Below are 17,478 nucleotides of genomic sequence, written 5' to 3' on the forward strand. Positions count from 1 at the left end.
TGAACACCGCATAACAGGGATATGGTGGTGCTATATATATGTATATATATATATATATATATATATAAAAGAAAAGATTATTATTATTATCATTGTGTAAATACAGATATCACACGGATGACAATTGGACAATTTTCCCCATGTTCGTCTGACGCCCTAAGTAAAGGCTGAATAGGGTTTTCAACAGCTCAACAGAAGAAGACCTAAGGACTACTCAATTAAAGGCGACTTTGATTTTAATTTGACTTGTCTTGCTCTGGGGCCCGGGATAACGCAGTGTATAATAAATCTAAAGCCAGCTTTACACCTTACAATTAGGTATGCGATCTCGTATGCGATGTGACACGCCCAGGTCGCATATGCGATTGAATGAGATTGCACGTAGGTCGTTCATTTGCTGTCACACGAGCGTTAGTAGTCTATGTTAAATTGATCAATTTTGTGTGTGATCCTTTAGATCATGTGTTCTGTGACGTATGCATTGGGCACCTTTTTTTTTTTTATTTATTGACTTGCCAAGCGTGTGTAATGTAGAGATGCGTTTTTACTATGTCATCTGCCATTCAGCTCTGCTACATGGCCGCTGACAGCAGCCACAGACAGCCATGTAGCAGAGCTGAATAGCCGCTGACAGCAGTAATAGACAGCCATGTAGCAGCGGTGAATGTTAGTTCACAGCAGACACAGACAGAGCCGCACTGTCAGAATGAACTCAGGTGAACCTCACCCGACTTCATTGCCATGCTGCGGCTCTGTCTGTGTCGCGTCCCGATTAGCGGTCACCAGTGAAGGGCTCACCGGTGACCGCTAATCTCCTGAGTAACTGAATTGAGCAGCCCTCTCTCATACTCACCGATCCCCGATCCCCGGCGCTGCACGGCATTCACACTGCTCCGGCGGCTTTTACTATTTTGAAAAAGCCGGCCGCCCATTAAACAATCTCATATTCCCTGCTTTCCCCGCCCACCGGCGCCTATGATTGGTTACAGTGAGACACGCCCCCACGCTGAGTGACAGGTGTCACACTGCACCCAATCACAGCAGCCGGTGGGCGTGTCTATACTGTGTAGTGAAATAAATAATTAAAACAAACGGCGTGCGTTCCCCCCCCAATTTTAATACCAGCCAGATAAAGCCATACGGCTGAAGGCTGGTATTCTCAGGATGGGGAGCTCCACGTTATGGGGAGCCCCCCAGCCTAACAATATCAGCCAACAGCCGCCCAGAATTGCCGCATACATTAGATGCGACAGTTCTGGGACTGTACCCGACTCTTCCCGATTTGCCCTGGTGCGTTGGCAAATCGGGGTAATAAGGAGTTATTGGCAGCCCATAGCTGCCAATAAGTCCTAGATTAATCATGTCAGGCTTCTATGAGACACCTTCCATGATTAATCTGTAAATTACAGTAAATAAACACACACACCCGAAAAAATCCTTTATTAGAAATAAAAAACACAAACACATTCCCTGGTTCACCACTTTAATCAGCCCCAAAAAGCCCTCTATGTCCGGCGTAATCCAGGATGCTCCTGCGTCGCTTCCAGCGCTGCTGCATGGAGGTGACCGGAGCTGCAGCAGACACAGCCGCTCCGGTCACCTCCACACAGCAAATGAAGACAGCCGTGCGATCAGCTGAGCTGTCAGTGAGGTTACCCGCTGCCACTGGATCCAGCGGTGGATGCAGCGGTGGCCGCAGGTAACCACACTGACAGCTCAGCTGATCGCGCTACTCACCGCTGCTCCTCTCACCTCCACGCAGCAACTGAGGTGAGTAGCGCGATCAGCTGAGCTGTCACTGTGGTTACCCGCGGCCAACGCTGCATCCACCGCTGGATCCAGTGACAGCGGGTAACCTCACTGACAGCTCAGTTGATCGCACGGCTGTCTTCATTAGCTGCGTGGAGGTGACCGGAGCGGCTGTGTCTGCTGCAGCTTCGGTCACCTCCATGCAGCAGCGCTGGATGCGAAGCTGACCCATCCTGGAGTACGCCGGACAGGGAGGGCTTTTTGGGGCTGATTAAAGTGGTGAACCAGGGTATATGTGTGTGTTTTTTATGTCTAATAAATGATTTTTCGGGTGTGTGTGTGTTTATTTACTGTAATTTACAGATTAATCATGGAAGGTTTCTCGGGGAGACGCCTGACATGATTAATCTAGGACTTATTGGCAGCTATGGGCTGCCATTAACTCCTTATTACCCCGATTTGCCAACGCACAAGGGCAAATCGGGAAGAGCCGGGTACAGCCCCAGAACTGTCGCATATAATGTATGCGGCAATTCTGGGCGGCTGCTGGCTGATATGGTTAGGCTGGGGGGCTCCCCATAACGTGGAGCTCCCCATCCTGAGAATACCAGCCTTCAGCCGTATGGCTTTATCTGGCTGGTTTTAAAATTGGGGGGGACCGCACGCCGTTTTTTTAAATTATTTAATTATTTATTTCACTGCACAGTATAGACACGCCCACCGGCTGCTGTGATTGGGTGCAGTGTGACACCTGTCACTCAGCGTGGGGGCGTGTCTCACTGTAACCAATCATAGGCGCCGGTGGGCGGGGAAAGCAGGGAATACGAGATTGTTTAATGGGCGGCCGGCTTTTTCAAAACAGTAAAAGCCGCCGGAGCAGTGTGAATGCCGTGCAGCGCCGCGCCGGTGATCGGGGATCAGTGAGTATGAGAGAGGGGGTAAGAGGGATAGACTGACATGGACAGAGAGTGAGGGACAGAGATAGTGACGGACTGACAAAGATTAGTGAATGACAGACATTGTGAGGCGCTTCAGAATGCAGCTTTTCAGCTGCGCTCTGAAGCGGACCTTTTTTAAGCTGCGGTGCAGAGCGCACACCTGCGCACATAGCATCAGACACCGAAATCGTATGAGGGATGTCACACGTTACAATTGACTAGGTTCATACAACAAAACGTCCAATGTATGAGTAATAAACGACGTGTATGCGATCACCGTATTTTCGTTCAATCTTGATTGCACGTAGGTGTCACACGCAAATACGTCACGAACGATGCCGAATGTGCGTCACTTACAACTTGACCCCGACGACGGATTGAAAGATTTATTGAAGTGTGTAAAGCAGGCTTAAGGCTTATGTGCACACTAGAAAAAGGATTTTTCTTAAGAAATTTCTTAAGAAAATTTCTTGAGAGTAGCACACCTGCGTTTTTACCGCGATTTGGTGCATTTTTGGTGTGTTTTTACCGCTGGTTGCTCCCTGCGTTATTGTGCCATTATCTATGGTAACTAACGCAGTTAGCTGCAGAAAAGAAGTGACATGCTCATTCTTTTTCTTAAGAAAATATACTGAAAGAATTTTCTTAAGAAAAAAATGCAGTGTGCGCACAGTTAATATTTTTTTGCCATAGGTTTGGCTGGGGAATGTCTGCAGAAAGGTTACAAGAATTTCTCAAGAAATTTCTGCAGCAAAAATGCACCAAAAACGCAGGTAAAAAACGCAGTGTGTGAACACAGCCTAAGGGATAAAAAAAATAAAATATTAGTATACTGGTGGTTCACCTTCGCCTTGTTGCTCCCCTGCTCACTCCTGCAAGGATGTACATCAGGACGTCACAACAAATGTCACCAAAGATGCTGACTAGGTCTCAGCCGGTTGCCATCTGCCGGTGACGCACTAAGGGGCACTTTGCACGCTGTGACATTGCTAGCCGATGCTTGCGATGCCGAGCGCGATAGTCCCTGCCCCCGTCGCACATACGATATCTTTTGATAGCTGCCGTAGCGAACATTATCGCTATGGCAGCTTCACATGCACTCACCTGCCCTGCAACGTCGCTCTGGACGGCGACCCGCCTCCTTCCTAAGGGGGCGGGTCGTGCGGCGTCACAGTAACGTCACACGGCAGGCGGCCAATAGAAGCAGAGGGGCGGAGATGAGCGGGACGTAAACATCCCGCCCACCTCCTTCCTTCCGCATAGCCGGTCGAGGCAGGTAAGGAGATGTTCCTCGCTCCTGAGGCTTCACACACAGCGATGTGTGCTGACGCAGGAATGAGGAACAACATCGTATCTCCTATTGGTGCGACATTATGAAAATGACCAACGCTACACAGATTACCAATTTTCGACGCTTTTGCGATCGTTTATCTGCGCATCTAGGCTTTACACGTTGCAACGTCGTTACCGGCGCCGGATGTGCGTCACTTTCGATTTGACCCCGACGATATTGCAGTAGCGATGTCGCAGCGTGCAAAGTACCCCTAAGCCAATCCCAAAAAATTTGGATTTGGCAGAATCAATGTTTTTGGGACATTTTATTCACTTCTTCATGAATCCATTGACTCATCCTGAGTATTATCAGTGTCCTGTTATCTTGCACGGCTTACCTCTATTATTTACAGAGTGCGTTGTGGCTCAGGTTGGCAGATTGCGAAGTGAAAGAGCAAACTTCAGTACTTTTATCTGTTGTGAAGAGCAGGTAGTGGTGAGTCTTGTGCAAACATGTTCCACGTGTCTTTTTTATGTAAAACTCATTATCATTTTTGGCCACCAGATCCAGAATTACCTAGACTCCGTGACTCACTTTCTTCTGAATCTTTGGTGAAGTTCATCTCTGGTTATTATAAAAGTAGACAAGACACATCAGACTGTGTCATACAAACAGTTTTTGATGCAGGATCTACTGATGTCTTTAAAGGGATTGTCCACTACTTTTACACTGATGGCCTATTCTTAGGACAGGTCATCAGTGTCTGATCGGCCGGGGGTCGATACCCCGCAGCCCCGCCGATCAGTTTCTCTTGATGCAAGCTGCCAGAAATGCTCAGATCTGGAGCTACCCCATCAACTGAGAGCATCCGTGGCCTCCTTTTGATTTGTATGGGTGGTAGATGTGCAGTGCCCGGATGTGGTCGCTATCAGAATTGCCAGCAGCATGGAAACAACTGATTGGCCGGGTGTGGGGTGTCGGACCACGGTCGATTCAACAATGATGACCCATCCTAAGGATAGGTTATTAATGTAAAAGTGACGGATATCCTCTTTAAGATTGGTTCAACTTTGATTTTTGCAGATTTTGGGGAGGGGGGTATGAACGATTGGGCATGTTTGATTTGTAACATGCACTATCCTTTTCTTCTGTTCATAGATGAACTGCTATCAGACATATCTGGTAACCGCTTATTCCCACCTCCTCATTGAGAACATATGCACTACTGGTCAAGGCAGATATGCATTTTTATGGATAGGGGAGCTAAGCCCCTATTAAACGGGCCAAAAATTGTGGGCAAAATCACAATATTGCTCCAAACACAGCGATATTCACAATGTGTAATAGCTGCTGGTGACCGTAATATCGTTAGATTCTCACAAAACCAGATCTTTCGACTTGCTTAAAATTATTGCTTATCGGCTTAAAGTTTCACTGTGTGATGTCACTATCACCGTGTCGCGGGCGGGGAGGAGGGGCGTCAGTACTGCGCTCACCCCTCTGCTCGGGTCCGGCCGTTGCTGCTGCTCAGTGGTGGCTCAAGCGGTGGGCCGGATCCCGGGGGTCTCAAGCGGCGCTCCTCGCCCGTGAGTGAAAGGGGATTGGGTTTTAGGATATAGTCTATTGTCCGTGACGCCACCCACGGTTGTGGTGATTTGTTGGCACCACCGCTGCTCTGTATGGGGATCCCGGGAGTGATGGTGTGGAGCAGCAAGTTGTTGTGTTGCTCCTCCGTGGGTAGGGGTTGGTGATCCCGGGGCCCAGTGATGAGGGGGGAGATGCAGGGCCTCGTGGGCGCAGGGACAAGGGGGCAGCGCTGTGCCTTGCGGCACTGTGGTACTCACTCAGCCTGAGACGGTGACACAGTTCTCGGTAAAACACACGGCTGGAAAAACGGTTCCCAGGGACGGCTGCACTTGCTTTCCCCAGTAGGTGACGGTGACGGTCCCTCTGTCCTGCACCTATGTTGATGATGGTTGCGATGGGTTCCCACCGGTAACCCGCTCCCCGGCTTCAAGCTGGACCGGAGGAGCTCTACTCTTTGCCCTCAGAAACTGGTGCCCTGGCGGTGGCGGTGTCTCTGCTTTAATGGTTGGGCTGTTGCCTTCAATCGGGACTTGGTTGTTTGGAGACAGACGTCCCCTTCACTGACAGATTTGGCAAATTATGGCGACTCCTAGCCTTGCCGGGGTCCGAGAGGCCCCTGCCCTGGTGCTGACTGTCCTTTGTCCACTGCTCCAGACCACCGGGTCACCACCCGTCTGCGGTCCTTCCAGGAACCTCCGAGCAGTCCCCCTCCAGACTATCCAAACATTTACAAACATATAAATTCAAAGCGGTAGTCATTTGCAGAAAGCATGTATGTATATGCTGAAATATACATCTCACCAAGTCATTCCATAATAAAACAAAGTTTCAACCTAAGAGGCATCAATCGCCAGTTTACCTACTGATCCACTTAACGTTTCCATGTGGCACCATGTTGAATCTTTAAAAGGTGTGACCAGTGGCATAACTAGAGTTTGATGGGCCTCGGTGCAAAGTTCAGACCTGCCCCCCCCCCTTCACGTACACTGACACTTGGGGCATGGGATAATGACACTGACACTCAGACACTCAGAGTACGGGATAATAATAATAATTAATAATTTTATTCATTTATACAGTGCTATTAATTCCACAGCATTTTACATACATTGGCAACACTGTCTCCATTGGGGCTCACAATCTAGAGTCCCTATCTGTATGTCTTTGGAGTGTGGGAGGAAACCGGAGTACACAGAGCGTAAACCCACGCGTAAACACGGGGAGAACATACAAACTCCTTGCAGATGTTGTCCTTGGTGGGATTTGAACCCAAGACCCCAGCGCCGCAAGACTGCAGTGCTAACCATTGAGCCACCGTGCCGCCCATGATGACACTGTTACTTGGCTCTTACTCTCAGCACCTAGATTTCCCATGATCTGAAATCCCTCTATCAGCACCCAGCTTTCCTATGTTCTGATATCAATCTTGTCCTTGGCACACAGCTTCCCCATGCTCTGTTATACATCTTTCTCTCAGCACCCAGCTTTCCCATATCAGAGCATGGGAAAGCTGGGTGCTGAGAGAAGATGTATATCAGAGCATGGGAAAGCTGGGTGCTGAGAGAAAGAGCCTTTTTCCCTCAGCACAAAACCTTCCCATCCCATGCTTGTATTTGTTATTTATTTATTTATTATTATTTATTATTATAGCGCCATTTATTCCATGGCGCTTTACAAGTGAAAGGGTATACGTACAACAATCATTAACTGTACATAACAGACTGGTACAGGAGGAGAGAGGACCCTGCCCGCGAGGGCTCACAGTCTACAGGGAATGGGTGATGGTACAATAGGTGAGGACAGAGCTGGTTGCGCAGTGGTCTACTGGACTGAGGGCTATTATAGGTTGTAGACTTGTTGGAAGAGGTGGGTCTTGAGGTTCCACTTGAAGCTTTCTACGGTAGGGGAGAGTCTGATGTGCTGAGGTAGAGCATTCCAGAGTATGGGGGATGCACGGGAGAAATCTTGTACGCGATTGTGGGAAGAGGAGATAAAGGAGGAGCAGAGAAGGAGATCTTGTGAGGATCTGAGGTTGCGTGCAGGTAGGTACCGGGAGACTAGGTCACAGATGTAGGGAGGAGACAGGTTGTGCATGGCTTTGTATGTCATGGTTAGTGTTTTGAACTGGAGTCGTTGGGTGGTGGGAAGCCAGTGAAGGGATTGGCAGAGTGGCGAGGCTGGGGAGTAGCGAGGGGAGAGGTGGATTAAGCGGGCCGCAGAGTTTAGGGTAGATTGGAGGGGTGCAAGAGTGTTGGAAGGGAGGCCAGAGAGCTGGAGGTTGCAGTAGTCGAGGCGGGAGATGATGAGAGCATGCACTAATGTTTTTGCTGATTCTTGGTTAAGGAAAGCACGGATCCGGGAGATGTTTTTTAGTTGTAATCGGCATGAGGTGAAGAGGGCTTGGATGTGTGGCTTGAAGGATAGAGCAGAGTCGAGGGTCACTCCAAGGCAACGAGCTTGTGAGACTGGGGAGAGTAAGCAGCCATCGAGTTTGATGGAAAGGCTTGTTGGAGGAGATGAGTGAGGAGGAGGAAAGACAATGAATTCTGTTTTGTCCATGTTAAGTTTTAGGAATCGCGCAGAGAAGAAGGATGAAATAGCAGACATACAGTTAGGTCCAGAAATATTTGGACAGTGACACAATTTTCGCGAGTTGGGCTCTGCATGCCACCACATTGGATTTGAAATGAAACCTCTACAACAGAATTCAAGTGCAGATTGTAACGTTTAATTTGAAGGTTTGAACAAAAATATCTGATAGAAATTGTAGGAATTGTACACATTTCTTTACAAACACTCCACATTTTAGGAGGTCAAAAGTAATTGGACAAATAAACCAAACCCAAACAAAATATTTTTATTTTCAATATTTTGTTGCGAATCCTTTGGAGGCAATCACTGCCTTAAGTCTGGAACCCATGGACATCACCAAACGCTGGGTTTCCTCCTTCTTAATGCTTTGCCAGGCCTTTAGAGCCGCAGCCTTCAGGTCTTGCTTGTTTGTGGGTCTTTCCGTCTTAAGTCTGGATTTGAGCAAGTGAAATGCATGCTCAATTGGGTTAAGATCTGGTGATTGACTTGGCCATTGTAGAATGTTCCACTTTTTTGCACTCATGAACTCCTGGGTAGCTTTGGCTGTATGTTTGGGGTCATTGTCCATCTGTACTATGAAGCGCCGTCCGATCAACTTTGCGGCATTTGGCTGAATCTGGGCTGAAAGTATATCCCCGTACACTTCAGAAATCATCCGGCTACTCTTGTCTGCTGTTATGTCATCAATAAACACAAGTGACCCAGTGCCATTGAAAGCCATGCATGCCCATGCCATCACGTTGCCTCCACCATGTTTTACAGAGGATGTGGTGTGCCTTGGATCATGTGCCGTTCCCTTTCTTCTTCAAACTTTTTTCTTCCCATCATTCTGGTACAGGTTGATCTTTGTCTCATCTGTCCATAGAATACTTTTCCAGAACTGAGCTGGCTTCATGAGGTGTTTTTCAGCAAATTTAACTCTGGCCTGTCTATTTTTGGAATTGATGAATGGTTTGCATCTAGATGTGAACCCTTTGTATTTACTTTCATGGAGTCTTCTCTTTACTGTTGACTTAGAGACAGATACACCTACTTCACTGAGAGTGTTCTGGACTTCAGTTGATGTTGTGAACGGGTTCTTCTTCACCAAAGAAAGTATGCGGCGATCATCCACCACTGTTGTCATCCGTGGACGCCCTGGCCTTTTTGAGTTCCCAAGCTCACCAGTCAATTCCTTTTTTCTCAGAAAGTACCCGACTGTTGATTTTGCTACTCCAAGCATGTCTGCTATCTCTCTGATGGATTTTTTCTTTTCTTTCAGCCTCAGGATGTTCTGCTTCACCTCAATTGAGAGTTCCTTAGACCGCATGTTGTCTGGTCACAGCAACAGCTTCCAAATGCAAAACCACACACCTGTAATCAACCCCAGACATTTTAACTACTTCATTGATTACAGGTTAACGAGGGAGATGCCTTCAGAGTTAATTGCAGCCCTTAGAGTCCCTCGTCCAATTACTTTTGGTCCCTTTAAAAAGAGGAGGCTATGCATTACAGAGCTATGATTCCTAAACCCTTTCTCCGATTTGGATGTGAAAACTCTCATATTGCAGCTGGGAATGTGCACTTTCAGCCCATATTATATATATAATTGTATTTCTGAACATGTTTTTGTAAACAGCTAAAATAACAAAACTTGTGTCACTGTCCAAATATTTCTGGACCTAACTGTACATTGTGGGATTCTGGTTAGTAGAGAGGTAATGTCAGGTCCAGAGAGGTAGATCTGTGTGTCATCGGCATAGAGATGATACTGGAAGCCGAAGGACTCTATGAGCTGTCCCAGGCCGAAGGTGTAGATGGAGAACAGCAGGGGTCCAAGAACTGAGCCTTTGGGGACACCGACAGATAGGGGACGAGATGAGGAAGTGGTGTGAGAATGGGAGACGCTGAAAGTTCGGTCGGTTAGGTATGAGAATATCTAAGATAGGGCCAACTCTGTGATGCCCAGAGATGAGAGAATCTGTAGTAGGAGGGAATGGTCTACTGTGTCGAAGGCAGAGGACAGGTCCAGGAGGAGGAGGATAGAGTAGTGTCACTTGGCTTTGGCGGTTAGTAGGTCGTTAGTGACTTTAGTTAGGGCAGTTTCAGTGGAATGATGCGGTCGGAAGCCAGATTGTAGCTGGTCAAAGAGAGAGCAGGAGGAGAGGTATGAGGACAGTTCAAGATGGACATGCTGTTCTAGTAGTTTTGAGGCATAGGGGAGAAGGGATATGGGGCGATAGTTTGACACAGAGGATGGGTCAAGGGAGGGCTTTTTGAGGATGGGTGTGATTGAGGCTGTGTGATTGTATCTTTGTTCACCCTCATATATAGTTCTCCAAATACTATAATGGCCCCCATATAACCTTCCATATAGTATAAAGGGTCCCACATAACCCTTCATATATTAGAATGCACCTCCATAGTCCTCCATGTATTATAATGCAGTTCCCATAGTTCTCCATGTATTATAATTCACGCCATAGTTCTCCATATATTATACTGCACACACATAGTCCTCCATGTTATATAATGCACCCCCATAGTACATGTATAAGTTAGCCTCCATAGTCCTCCATATATTATAATGTAGCCCCCATAGTCCTATGTGTATTATAATGCAGCCCCATAAACCTTCATTTTGTATTATGCAGCCCCATACGCCTCTTTATATAATGCACCCCTATAGTTGATGTATAAGGTGTCCTTCATATTTTATAATGCATCCCCAAAGACCTCCATGTATAATGCAGCCCCCAGGCCTCCATGCATAATGCAGCCCCCAGGCCTACATGTATAATGCAGCCCCCCAGGCCTCCATGTATAATGCAGCCCCCTAGCCCACTGGCCACAGTGTACTCACTGATTAAAAAAAAAAAAACAAATAAAAAAAAAACAAGTACTCACCTCTCTCCTTGTTCCACCACTGCTCTGCTCTCACCTCTCTCCTCTATTCCTCCGCTACTCCGGTCAGCGTCCTCCCATCCTGCGCTCTGCATGCCTCAGCACAGCAGTCGCACAGGAATGATGTCATCGTTCAGGCACAGGGGGAGAATGATGGAGTATGGAGCGGCACGCGCCACTCAATGCTTTATCATTGCTGTGTGCGATTGCGGGGGAGGGGGGCTCGGTGTCAGCATTGTCGTCATGGGGTCATATAGCGGCCGTATGGTCTGTGACAGAACAGAGCAGCTTCTCTCTCACACAAAGATGCTGGCTGCTGATCTGCAGGGCGGCCGCTGGGCCACTAACCTGCCGGGTGGCCGCTGGGCCCCTAACCTGCCGGGCCCCGGTCGCAATGGTGACCTCTGCGACCGTGGTAGTTACGCCCCTGGGTGTGACTATATGAAGTATCTCATCTGCAGTACAATATGTTTCAATGAAGGCCTCTAATTTTTGAAATATTTAGATATCCGATCCTTTCTTTTTTCTGCATCCCGCCTCTCCAAGTGCAATAAATGTTTCATTTGTTCTAAGAATTCGTTAAGAGAAGGGGTAGTAGGATCCAGCCAGTGGTTAAGTAATATCCTGTTTGAGAGGAGCAGCACAACATGGAGGAGACGAGACGGAAAACGTCGGCCACTTGTTCTCTCGTTATTTTCTGAATGGTAATGAAATAGAACCAAGGTATGCGTTAGAGTGAGCTTGAGGGACTATATAGTTTCAATACATTTAGTAATCACCTCCCACAATTCTGTTGACCGTGGACACGACCTTAAGCCATGTAGCAAATCGGTAGAGGGAGTTTTGCATTTTCGGCATTGAGTGATCCTGTCTGGTTTAAGAGGGGCAGCTGGAAGGTTGAAAGCATAGATGGATGCATGGATAGATCCATGATTTTATATTGTGCCTCCCTCCATTGTTCGTTAAGAACATGCTTTTGTATTACATTCCACTCATCCCTTATTTTAGTCCCAATGTCTGGGTAGTTAAGTTGTTTTTCCCATTGCTTAAAAAATATAATACATGGTTTTATGAACAACTAGCGAGTAGCGACTTTCCATCAACCACAAAAGCGATCTTTGGAGTGAACATTTGCTTGTGTAATAATGAGCTTGAACGCACGATAACGATGCCATAACTATTCACTCGTTAATTGCTATCATTAAAAAATGTTCCTGTATAGTAGGGCCTTAAGGCCACGTCTCACTAAGCGACATCGCTAGTGACATTGCTGCTGAGTCACGTTTTTTGTGAAGCAACAGCGATGTTCCTAGCGATGTCGCTGTGTGTGACATCCAACAACACAACACATGGGAAAGAGTGGGCACAACTACACCAAACATGTACTGGAAAATCCAGAATAATGGAATGAAGCAAGAGGAGTCCCTTGTTGCATGCAAAAAGTGTGAAAAAGTTTATTAATAACACAGAAAAATATTATTAAGAACACTTAAAACTGGGAAAGATCAAAAGGGTGATCCACCCATGAACAGTTTAGCACATCACCACTGAAACCTCATGGAATAATACAGATGGAATAAATCACATAGGCTCAAAAATAACAGTACCAGAGAACAGTATACAGTAATACATAGTCACCAAATGTAGGACTAACATAAATATGGTACAGATCAGAGAGAGCCAATACAATACCAGATGAGTAAATAGTGAGAGAGGAGGTGTAGGTGCGCCTGCCCCACGAGTTACGCCACCATGTGTGGCTTCATCAGGGGTAAATGAAGTAGTGACCAGAGCCTAGATATATATACATCTATTGGTTCCATAGTAATGTAATCCTTTAGTGCAAAACAGGAAACTGGTCACCACAGTATATAATAAAACAATGGGAAGACTTGATAAGTTCTCTGCAAAGACAATACACATTTAAATACAATGTAATGCATAGATGCAAAACAACAAGGGTAAACAAACAAGCAGGTATGCAAATAGAACAGAGAGTGAGTTAATTACAGACACAGTAAAACATCCTTAAGAGATTTTATATGGAATTCTCATGTGTATAATGAACCAAAGAGGAAAGAGGGAAAGGAAGCCCATTCAAATTGCAGGACACAAGTATCTATTTTTTATAGTAGCCAGTGAATAGAAGATTCTCGTTGATGCCATTGGGCATAACTGTGTGCAGCTGAAAAATCCACCAAGACTCAGTTCTCAGGAGTGCCGGAGTAGGATTACCACCTCGTATATTGCTCAAAACTCTATCCAAGCCAACCACGGTTGTGTTTCCAATTATGCTACCATGGTGCCTGAGATAGTGTTGTGCCACTGTAGAAATCGTTCGTCCCTGTTTTAGATGTTTAGATGCCAATGCTATGTCCGAAAAATGCTTCTGAATGCGATGGCGCAGCTCCTGCGAGGTCTGTCCAACGTAAGTGAGTCGGCAAGGGCAGGTAAGAGCGTATACTACATTTTGGGACCTACAGTTCACATAATGCCGTAATATATACGATTTCTGGTCACGATGGTTCAAAAAATTGGATAAAGGAGGCATGAATTGGCAAATGGAGCACTGTCCACATGGAAAAGATCCCTTCAAAATGGTTCCTCTACCAACACGGGTAGTTGGTCGTACAAAATGGCTCCTACAAAGTTGGTCCCTCAAATTTGCTGATCTCCTTGCTGTTAAGAGTGGTCTGGAAGAGATAAGTTTTTTTAAATTGGAATCAGACAACAAGATGTTCCAATTTCTATTCAAGGTCTGATATATATCCGACCACTGACAATTAAAAGTGGTTACTAACCGTGGAGAGTCGTTTTTAGGCTTATGATCCTTAGGTTTCAGCAAAGTATGGCGATCCGTGTTGATATCTTTCTGATATGCTCGATGAATGATCTTCCGTGGATACCCTCTCGTTCTGAATCGTTCAGACAGATCCTGTGACTGGACAAGAAAATCAGACTGTGCACTACAATTTCTTCTTAAACGAAAAAATTGGCCCACCGGTATACCATCTTTCAGATGTTTAGGATGTGAGCTCTTATAATACAGAAGACTATTGGTAGATGTGCACTTACGGTAGAGATTGGTTTCAATCTTTTTTCCTTTTATTGTCAATTTCAAGTCCAAAAAGTCCATGCTGTCCGATGTGATTTTCGAAGTGAGCTTGATATTCAGATGATTACTGTTCAAATCCGAGATGAATTCCAGGCAAAGGTCTCTAGGTCCTGTCCACAAGAACAAAATGTCATCGATATATCGGAACCACCCACAGACATAGTCACGACACCATGACGAGGGATACACCAACGCCTCCTCCCACCAACCCAAAAGTAGGTTAGCGAAAGAAGGCGCACAGCGCGCCCCCATCGCGGTCCCAGACGTCTGCCTGTAGGTGGTCCGATCGAAAACAAAGTAATTGTGTCGGAGGATGAAGGCCAGTAAGTCCAAAACAAACATACCATTTGCTGAGATATTGTCCTGGTCATTCTTGAGAAAGGTGGAAACAGCATGTAGTCCTTCTTCATGTCCTATACTCGTGTAAAGAGCCTCGACATCTAGGGAAACAAGTAAGGTCTGTGGAGGTAACTCAAGACTTTCCAAGATTTCCAACAAGTGCATGGTGTCCCGTACATGGGACTTTAAATTGGTCACAAGGGGTTGTAAGTAAAAGTCTATGTAGACACAGGCATGTTCACTTAGACCACCGATTCCTGCCACAATTGGTCTCCCGGGTGGATTTTGGATACATTTGTGCACCTTCGGAAGTAAATAAATCGCCATACTTTGCTGAAACCTAAGGATCATAAGCCTAAAAACGACTCTCCACGGTTGGTAACCACTTTTAATTGTCAGTGGTCGGATATATATCAAACCTTGAATAGAAATTGGAACATCTTGTTGTCTGATTCCAATTTAAAAAAACCTATCTCTTCCAGACCACTCTTAACAGCAAGGAGATCAGCAAATTTGAGGGACCAACTTTGTAGGAGCCATTTTGTACGACCAACTACCCGTGTTGGTAGAGGAACCATTTTGAAGGGATTTTTTCCATGTGGACAGTGCTCCATTTGCCAATTCATGCCTCCTTTATCCAATTTTTTGAACCATCGTGACCAGAAATCATATATATTACGGCATTATGTGAACTGTAGGTCCCAAAATGTAGTATACGCTCTTACCTGCCCTTGCCGACTCACTTACGTTGGACAGACCTCGCAGGAGCTGCGCCATCGCATTCAGAAGCATTTTTCGGACATAGCGTTGGCATCTAAACATCTAAAACAGGGACGAACGATTTCTACAGTGGCACAACACTATCTCAGGCACCATGGTAGCAGAATTGGAAACACAACCGTGGTTGGCTTGGATAGAGTTTTGAGCAATATACGAGGTGGTAATCCTACTCCGGCACTCCTGAGAACTGAGTCTTGGTGGATTTTTCAGCTGGACACAGTTATGCCCAATGGCATCAACGAGAATCTTCTATTCACTGGTACTATAAAAAATAGATACTTGTGTCCTGCAATTTGAATGGGCTTCCCTTCCCTCTTTCCTCTTTGGTTCACTATACACATGAGAATTCCATATAAAATCTCTTAAGGATGTTTTGGGCTATGTGCACACACTGCGTTTTTTTGACGCTGCGTTTTTGTGCGTTTTTGGCCGCTAAAAACGCACAAAAACGCACCTGCGTTGAAAAACGCGGCAAAAAAGGCACACGTTTTGCCGCGATTTGGTGCGTTTTTTTACTGCGTTTTGCTGCGTTTTTGCTCACTGCGTCCTTATGCGTTTTTTTATCAGTGAACAAAAAAAAAAGGTCTGATGTCATTTCCTTCTTCAATGTGTTCTTCATTCTCCAGTAGTGTATACAGAAGAGCAGACAGCTGCAGAACTACAAGGCTCAGCATCCTCCATCCAATAGTGTATGCAGGAGAGCAGATAGCAGCTGTCGAACTACAAGGCTCAGCATCCTCCTTCCAGGACTGTATGCAGGATTTCTTTGCCCCCCCAAACAAAAAAAATGACGTGGGCTTCGCCATATTTTTGTATGCTAGCCGCGTACAGCAGGCAGGTACGGGCTGCCCCCAACCCCCAGCTGCCTATTTGTACCCGGCTGGGAACCAAAAATATAGGGAAGCCCTTTTTTTTTAAATTATTTCATGAATTTCATGAAATAATTTAAAAAAAAAAATGACGTGAGCTTCGACCAATTTTTGAGTCCAGCCGGGTACAACTAGGCAGCTGGGGATTGGAATCCACAGTGCAGGGTGCCCATGCTTTCTGGGCACCCCCGCTGTGAATTGCAGTCCCGCAGCCACCCCAGAAAATGGCGCTTTCATAGAAGCGCCATCTTCTGGCGCTGTATCCAACTCTTCCAGCTGCCCTGATGCCGGGTGGCTAGCTAGGTAATAATGGAGTTAGGGCTAGCTGTATATTATCAGCTGGCCCTAAGCCCGAAATTCATGGTGTCACGCCAATATTAGACATGGCCACCATGAATTTCTAGTAAAGATAAAAAAAAAAACACAACACACAGAAAAATATTTTTATTAGAAATAAAACACAACACAATTAGTGACTCCATCTTTATTGAAATAAAGAACCCCCCTCCGCAGTAATCCTGGGTCAAGGGTCCCGCGCCGTCCAATCCGGATCCAATATCATCTGATCGGTTTGCTGGAAGGCAAAGCGATCAGATGATGTGTCAGGTTCTAGGATGTGAATCCCATCACACATCAGCTGATTGTATAAAAGCCGTTTATACAATCAGCTGATGCATCGGTGTAAAAAAAAAAAAAAAAAATAATACTCACTTATGTGCTGATTACCGGCAGCTCCTGCAGCGATGGGGCGGGAGTCTGATCCTGTCCGATCGCTGCAGCAGCTGCCGGTAATCAGGGATGAAGTCTCCTGACGGCAGGATCAGCTGATACCGGCCGGGCGCCCGCGTCACCGCGATACTTACGATCACCTGATGCGTCAGGTGACTGCATCAGGTGATCCATCGCCAGGTCCTGCATCCTGCAGGCATACGTACCCGGGGAGACTGCACACTGCCGGAGCGGCGATACCGTGACAGAATCTGGGAGCGGACATGGCACCGGGACCCTGCAGACAGGTGAGTATAACTTTTTTTTTTTTTTCTACTGTTAACTTTTGTTTTCGCAGCCGCTTCCACCTCCCGCCCAGACATGGTGCCGCACGGCAGCATACATGCCCAGGACGGGAGGTGGACGCAGCGGTGACGGTACCGGGAGGATTCACGCTTCTGTATATACTGACAGAAGGAATCCTCTTCCTGTACACGTCACTTTACTACCCACCTCCTGCGTTTATAGCTGCGTTTTTGGTCTTAGAAACGCACCAAAACGCACCAAAACGCAGCTATTTGCGTTTCTCATTGCGTCTTTCAACATCCCATTGAACTCAATGGATGAAAAGCGCAGTGAAAAACG

The sequence above is a fragment of the Anomaloglossus baeobatrachus genome, chromosome 4, assembly GCF_048569485.1.
Source record: "Anomaloglossus baeobatrachus isolate aAnoBae1 chromosome 4, aAnoBae1.hap1, whole genome shotgun sequence".
Classification (NCBI taxonomy): domain Eukaryota; kingdom Metazoa; phylum Chordata; class Amphibia; order Anura; family Aromobatidae; genus Anomaloglossus; species Anomaloglossus baeobatrachus.